Raw genomic sequence first — 7,194 nt, 5'->3', positions numbered from 1 at the left:
CCTGTTGCCGCTTTAATATGTGGTGCAACTCCTCGTTACTTCTTTCTACCCTCTAAATCTGGTCCTCATCCTGCTTATTTTTCTAACGGCGTTTATAAGTATCGTTCCACTCAGAAAATCCATGAAAACATGGAACGATGCCTTTGGCTCTTGTCCATCCTCCGTGTATAGGATTCTTCAGGGCGTGTGTAAGCTCTTCATTGTCTCCCTCGGGCTGGACCAACCCCTTTCGAGCATCGTCTATTGCTTCAAGTATAGCGTCTCAGGCTGTTTTAAGATCTGCCTTTGCAATTGTCTACCCTGTCATTGGGTCCAACTTTCCCTCATGCGCATTAAACCAGGTCTTGGACCTCTCGGGCCAATCCATTGTAGCTGGAATTACCCCTTCTCCAACCATCTTGGCCTCACATGCTTCCCACGTAGGCATGGCTCTCTTGTAGCCACATGTCCAAGAACATGGTGATACAGCTTTTTCTCAGCATTTATCTTTATTTTTCTTGACCTTTCCAAACTTCAGCCAATTCCTTGTACTCCACAAATCCGTCCCGGTGATCTTTTATCTTCTCTAGCGCTCCAGTGAATTATATAGTCTTCTTTTTTGCTTGATGTAGTCATTGTATAATCTTTTCATCCAACTCTGGAATTGTGTGGACATCTTCTTAAGAGAAAATTGCTTGACTTTCAATCGTTCGCTATCTATGAGACTATTTGGTAGGTTGAAATGTGACATGAGCGTATCCCAAAGCAAATCTTTCAATCTTTCATCGACGTAAGTAACTCCTGGATCTACCTTTGTCCTATTCCATTTCTTGAATGGCGATCGTGATTTGGTCCCTAACAATAACTCTGAATTGGTTTATAAATTGATGGCCATTCTCTTGAGGAGAAATCGGTCTGCTATCTTCTGCGACTTCATCAATGTATAACTTCATGTCATCGTCCAACTTTTTCACCCAGCCTCTTACCCTTCTAGAAGATTGACTCGATCCGAAGGGTTAAAAGAAGAAATATTCGTTATACAAATCAATTAATACATCTAATGATCACCAGAGGCTTAATATATATACCTCGCCGGAATTTTTAAATTGTCTAACATTTTCTTTGCCGTCATTTTCTTCTTCTTTTGGTTCTTGCTCCAGTTCCTCACTAGAGTCGTTTAGAAATACTGAGTCCTCATGTCGTTCATTCTCTTTGTTTGGGTAGGAGCGTATGATGGCAAATATGTCATATTCATGGCATCAGCCGCTATCCTTCATACCTTAACTAATCGAGAAGAAAGATTAAACATTTAAGTATTTAAATTAGAATGCATTCAATAAGCAAAAAACTAGATCATAGTAGTCAAATTCTTTTACCATGAATTGGAGTAAAATCATTCTTAAAGTAGCCATGTGTAAGCAGTTGAAACTAAATCATGTTGGGTTCTTAAAAAGTAAATCATGTTGTGCTAGGAAAGAGAGGATAAGACGGTGGAGTGGGGTAGGGTATGGATGGCGAGGAGCGTTAGAGGGAGGGGGAGCTGCAGTCAGCCGCCAGTGAGGTTTGATCTGGGGGGTGAGGGATGGCGAGGAGGATTAATTTTTTTAGCAAGATCATCATGATCAAGTAACCAATCATCATGGCAAGGAGGATTTTCCTAAGCATGCAACCGTGCCACAGCAACACCTCCGGTGATCATCGGGAACTCTTCACTGGCGATCGTCGTGGACTCCTCCAGCGATTGTCGGGGACTCCTCACCGGCGATTGTCGGGGACTATTCACCGGTGATTATACGTTTAGATTGTGGATACAATTGTGAGCTGAAATGTCACTACTACGCTTAGTCAAAAATTGTTTGATAAATTCTTAACACATTGTTGTTTTGAACTGTATATTGTTGAATATGAGCGTGAAATTGATTTATGATAGTAAAAAAGACAAATCTTTCCATCCATCTAACAAAATCAACAATAAATCCATGTCTCTAACTATCCATTCATCTATGCAACAAAAAGTAGCACTCGAAAAGGCATACTTTTCCACTTTTACATCGATCCATCAACGGATTTACAATAGACGGACAAACTGTAACATTGACAACATAGCATTGGACAATGGTGGCCGTAAAACTACAGCTTCATGATGGAAGGGAGGTGCCGACGACAGTTGGTGCAGTGGGGAGCGAGCTGCTTCCAGATGTGATGGTGAGGGCAGAGAGGCAGAGGCACGGTGGAGGAAGAGGGATTGCGGTGAGGGATGGGGCCGGCAACAGCGAGGAGCAGGCTGGTGACGGTACTCGAACCCTAGCTCTAGATGGCGAGGCGAGACTCGACAGCGAGGCGGGGCTAGCTAAGGCAAGGAGCGGGCCGACGTCGGCGATGCCTTGGTCGGCGAGGTAGGGCCGACTGCACGCAAGCAGCAGCAGCACGGCAAGTAGCAAAGGCGCGACCACCTAGAAGCAGCAACAGTGGCAACAGAGGATGTGAGGTGGCGGGGCACCTACCCACCTTCCATGGCGATGGTAGCAGATGGAGGCGAGGAGGAGAGGGGGTTGGCAATGGCGCGAGGGGGAAGAGGGGAGCTCACCAACGCGTGAAGGGAGAGGGGGTCGGGGATGGTGTTGGACTGGATGAGACGACCGGCGTCGTAGAGGACTGTTCGCTGACGGAGCTCCCTGGTGAAATCCAACAGCCTCGCGATGTGTGTGGTTCGATCTTTCTCCTGGGCGGTGGTTGGCACTGGAACACGAAGGCACGAAACTTATATACCCGCGACCTTTAGTCCCGGTTCCATCCACGCACCGGGACTAAAGGACCTTTAGTCCCGACTCCAGCCACGAACCCGCACTAAAGGTGCTTCTTTTTGGTGGCCCAAATTCCATGCGGAAGAAGGAACCTTTAGTCTCGGCTGGTGGCTAGAGCCGGGACTAAAGGTTTATTTTTCGTTTCTTATTTGTTTTTCTAAATATAACAGTTTCTGTTTTTAGATTTTGAATAACTCTTAGAATATTTAGATTTTTTGAGGGAATCTTTTTTCTTTAGGTCACAAAAATTATAAACTTTCTATTAGTGTTAGTAGTTTTCAAATTTTAATAGTTTAAATTTGAATCCTTCAAATTTGTGTGAATCACTAGTTTGTGAATAACTTTAGTTTACAAATCGATTTTTGAGTGATTCTTTTTCCTACTCTTTTTGTTTTACAGCTTTTTGCTTTGTTTTAATTATCTTTGTTTTTTTTTCCTGTTATTATTTTGCCAAATTATATTATGTTTCTCTTAGTCAACATGAGGAGTTTTAATTTTCATATTGAAGAAATTATTTGACAGAATCAGTTTTACAGATTGAAATTAATTCTTATAAAATGCATAACAATTTGAAAATTAAACCAAAGGAGTTGATTCAAATTTCAATGGATTCATCTTTAATATTTCTATCAACTATATAGTATCATTTTTATGGCAAGTTGCGTAATTAATTTTGCACTTAGTAATTTAATGTTTCAAATGCCAAAATGCCCTAGCTCTTACAAAGATTCTGGCATCAAAAAGGGGTAGCAAAATGATTACTTTTGCTTGCTTATGTTAGGGTAACCCCTAGGAACACCCAAAACACATGTATACACCAAGTCTTACAAAGATTCCCTCCAGTTTGTCTGAAGTGGGACTTTCCAGCTATAAGTCCAGAAACTCACTAGAGAGAAAGTGATGACGGTGAAGTCGGTCACGTCCTAGAGTGGGATCTTGGGATATAAGACTTTTTCTTCGTCTATATACCTTACTTATGATTGCACCGTAACCATGGAGAATCTTCATCATTTAACAGGATGTTTGGTCGAGTGTTCACTTTGAAGGGAGGAATTTCATCAAACTTATTATAATCTTCTGACATGTCTGTCTTGTCCTCCATTCCCATGATGTTTCTTTTCCATGAAAGAACTATGTGGCGCTTTGGCTCATCTTATGATGTGGTTGCTTGCTTATCTTCTCCTTTTCTCGATTTGGTAGACATGTACTTCACATAGAAAACCCGAGCCACATCATTGGCTAGGACGAAGGGTTCATCTATTTACCCAAGATTGTTCAGATCCACTGTTGTCATTCCATACTACGGGTCTACCTCAGATTGACCCATTTGCACTTAAACAAAGGGACCTAAAAACATCCATAGTAAAGTTCCGATATCTCCTCTATGCAACCATAATATGTGTCATGTTTCCCATTGTTTTATGTTGCATCAAAGCGGACACCACTGTTTTGGTTGGTGCTCTTTTTATCTTGGACGATCGTGTAAAATGTGTTCCCAATTATCTCGTACCCTTGAAAAGTTAGTATAGTCGAAGATGGTGACTTGGCCAACAATTACAACTCATCTCCGACAGTGGTGTTATTCATGAGATGTGTTTGCAACCAACTGCCAAAGGTCGCCATGTGTGTACGTTTAACCCACGAGTGAGACTGCTCCGAGTTCTTGGAGCATACAATATCAATGTGTTCCTCTATATACAGAGAAACCAAGGTTGAATTTTGTAGAAATGTGTAGTGTGCTTGAGTGAAAGAATGCCCATCCATAGTTATTACTACTTTCTTTCCTCGCATGCCTTTTCCACCCACTCTCGCCTCATGCCGCAATTAAGTTACACAAATCGGCTTAAGGTTGGTAATAAAGTCAACACAAAACTCAATAACCTCCTCTATTCCATAGCCCTTGGAGAAGCTTCCTTCTGGCCTAACACGGTTATGAACATATTTCTTTAAGACTCCCATGAACCTCTCAAAGGGGAACATATTGTGTAGAAATAGAGGACCTAGAATGGTAATTGATACGTCTCCAACGTATCTATAATTTTTGATTGTTTCAAGCTGACATATAATCATTCTAGAATACATTTGGGGTATTTATTACCATTTTATATTATTTTGAGCACTAACCTATTGACCCAGTGCCCACTGCGAGTTGTTGTTTTGTTGCATATTTTTCACTATTCAGGTTTTCCATACCAACAGAAGTCCAATTGCCCTAAAAAAATTGGTGATTTTTCTGGACCAAAAGAAGACCAACGAGCATCGAAAGATGGCTAGAGGCCTCACGAGGGGACCATGGGCCAACAAGGCGGGCCTGGGGGCGCCCTGATGGCTTGTCCTCCCTCGTGGCCCTCCCGACTCTATTCTCTAACTTATAGATTCTCATCTACCCTAAAAAATCACTAGAGGGAGTCTCGAAACACTTTTTACGCCTCCACAAGCCTCTGTTTTGACGGGAGACCATTTGGACCTCCGTTCCGGCACCCTGTTGGAGGGGGGTCGATCATGGAGGGCCTCTTCATCAACACTGTTGCCCTCACGATGATGTATCAGTAGTTCACCACAAACCTATGAGTCCATAGTCAGTACCTAGATGGCAATCTCTTTATCTTTGATCTTCAAGACAATGATCATCGCATCTTCGCTTTAATCCATATGATGTAATCCTTTTGTGACGTGCGTTTGTTGGTATCCGATCAATTGTGAGTTTATGTTCAGATTATTCATGATAAATCTTTGAGTCGCCTCTGAATACTTATATGATTCTTCTGTGCATGATTATGATAGCTTCGTAATTCTCTCCAATTTATTGAAATAGTTTTGCCAATCAGATCAATTTATCGGTGAGAGAGGTGCGTTGTGGTAGGTTCAACCTGGAGAATTTCTACATTCGAGTGATAGAAGGGGACAATATGTGTCTTTGTGTTGCTGCTACTAAGGATAAAACAATGGGGTTTATTCATATTGCTTGACTTTACTTTGTCTACATCATGTCATTGTTCTCCATGCATTACTATGTTTTCTCTTAATACTCTAGATGCATGTTGGATAGTGGTCTATGAGTGGAGTAATAGTAATAAGTGCAGGCAGGAGTCAACCTATTTGTTTATGGACGTGATGCCTACATATACGTTATCATGCCCGTGAATATCGCATAACTATCCGCTTATCTGTCAATTTCCCAACAGTAGTTTGTTTACTCACTCTGTGTTTTTTTCCAAGAGAGATGTCATTAGGGAAAGCTATGCCCCCCGGGTCTATTCACAACATACTGATAAACGTTTATTACCTTGATGTTATTTACTTGTTTTTATTTTATCTTGACATCTACAATTATCTACACACCTCACATTCTTGCAAATAACAAGACAAGAGGATTGAAAACCCTCTTGACCGCATTGCGTGCTTGTTGTTCGTTGTTTTATGTGCAGCCGCTGAAGACGGTTGTGGTTGACATTCATATTGGTTAGATAAATCTTGGTTTCATAACTAAGGGAAATACTTGCCCACTTTGTGTTGTGATACCCATTCCTCTTCACGGAAAACCCAACGCAGATCACGAGTATCACGAAGGATTTCTCGCGCCGTTGCCGGGGAATACCATCACCATCTAGCAAGCAACTCCACACAAAATTTTATTCACTTGTTTCTCTTTTTGTTTGTCGATATATTCATTTTGTCTCATAAAAAAAATTAAAAATACAAATATATTTATCTTTGCTTGCTTAGCTTGTCACTAAAGTTACCAAGCAACAACAAGATTAAACAGAGTTCGTCAAAGGTTTTATTTTGTCTCTTTAAATTTGTCAACTGAATTGCTTGAGGACAAGCAAGGCTTTAAGCTTGGGGGAGTTGATACGTCTCCGTCATATCTACTTTCCGTACTCGTTTGCCCTTGTTTTGGACTCTAATTTGCATGATTTGAATGGAACTAACCCGGACTGACGTTGTTTTCAGCAGAATTGCCATGGTGTTGTTTTTGTGCAGAAATAAAAGTTCTCGGAATGTCCTGAAAATTTATGGAGATTTTTTCTGGAATAAAAGGAAAATACATGCGCAAAGATCCACCGGAGGGGGCGTGCCAGTGGGCCACAAGCCCACAGGCCGCGGCCACCCCCTAGGCCGCGCCGTGGAGGCTTGTGGGGCCCACGTGGCACCACCGCTCCCAAACTCTGCTCTATATCTTCCGTTTCGCCTGGAAAATTTTTGGAGAGAAGGTTTCATCGCGTTTTGCGATACGAAGGCGCCACCACATCCTGTTTTTCATCTGGAGGGCAGATCTGGAGTCCGTTTCGGGCTCCGGAGAGGGGAAATCGTCGCCATCGTCATTATCAACCTTTATCCATCGACAATTCCATGATGCTCTTCATCGTTCGTGAGTAATCTCATCGTAGGCTTGCTGGACGGTGATGAG

The sequence above is a fragment of the Hordeum vulgare genome, chromosome 5H (genome assembly GCF_904849725.1).
Source record: "Hordeum vulgare subsp. vulgare chromosome 5H, MorexV3_pseudomolecules_assembly, whole genome shotgun sequence".
NCBI lineage: Eukaryota > Viridiplantae > Streptophyta > Magnoliopsida > Poales > Poaceae > Hordeum > Hordeum vulgare.
The sequence above is the reverse complement of the archived record's forward strand: the minus strand, read 5'-3'. Positions refer to the sequence as shown.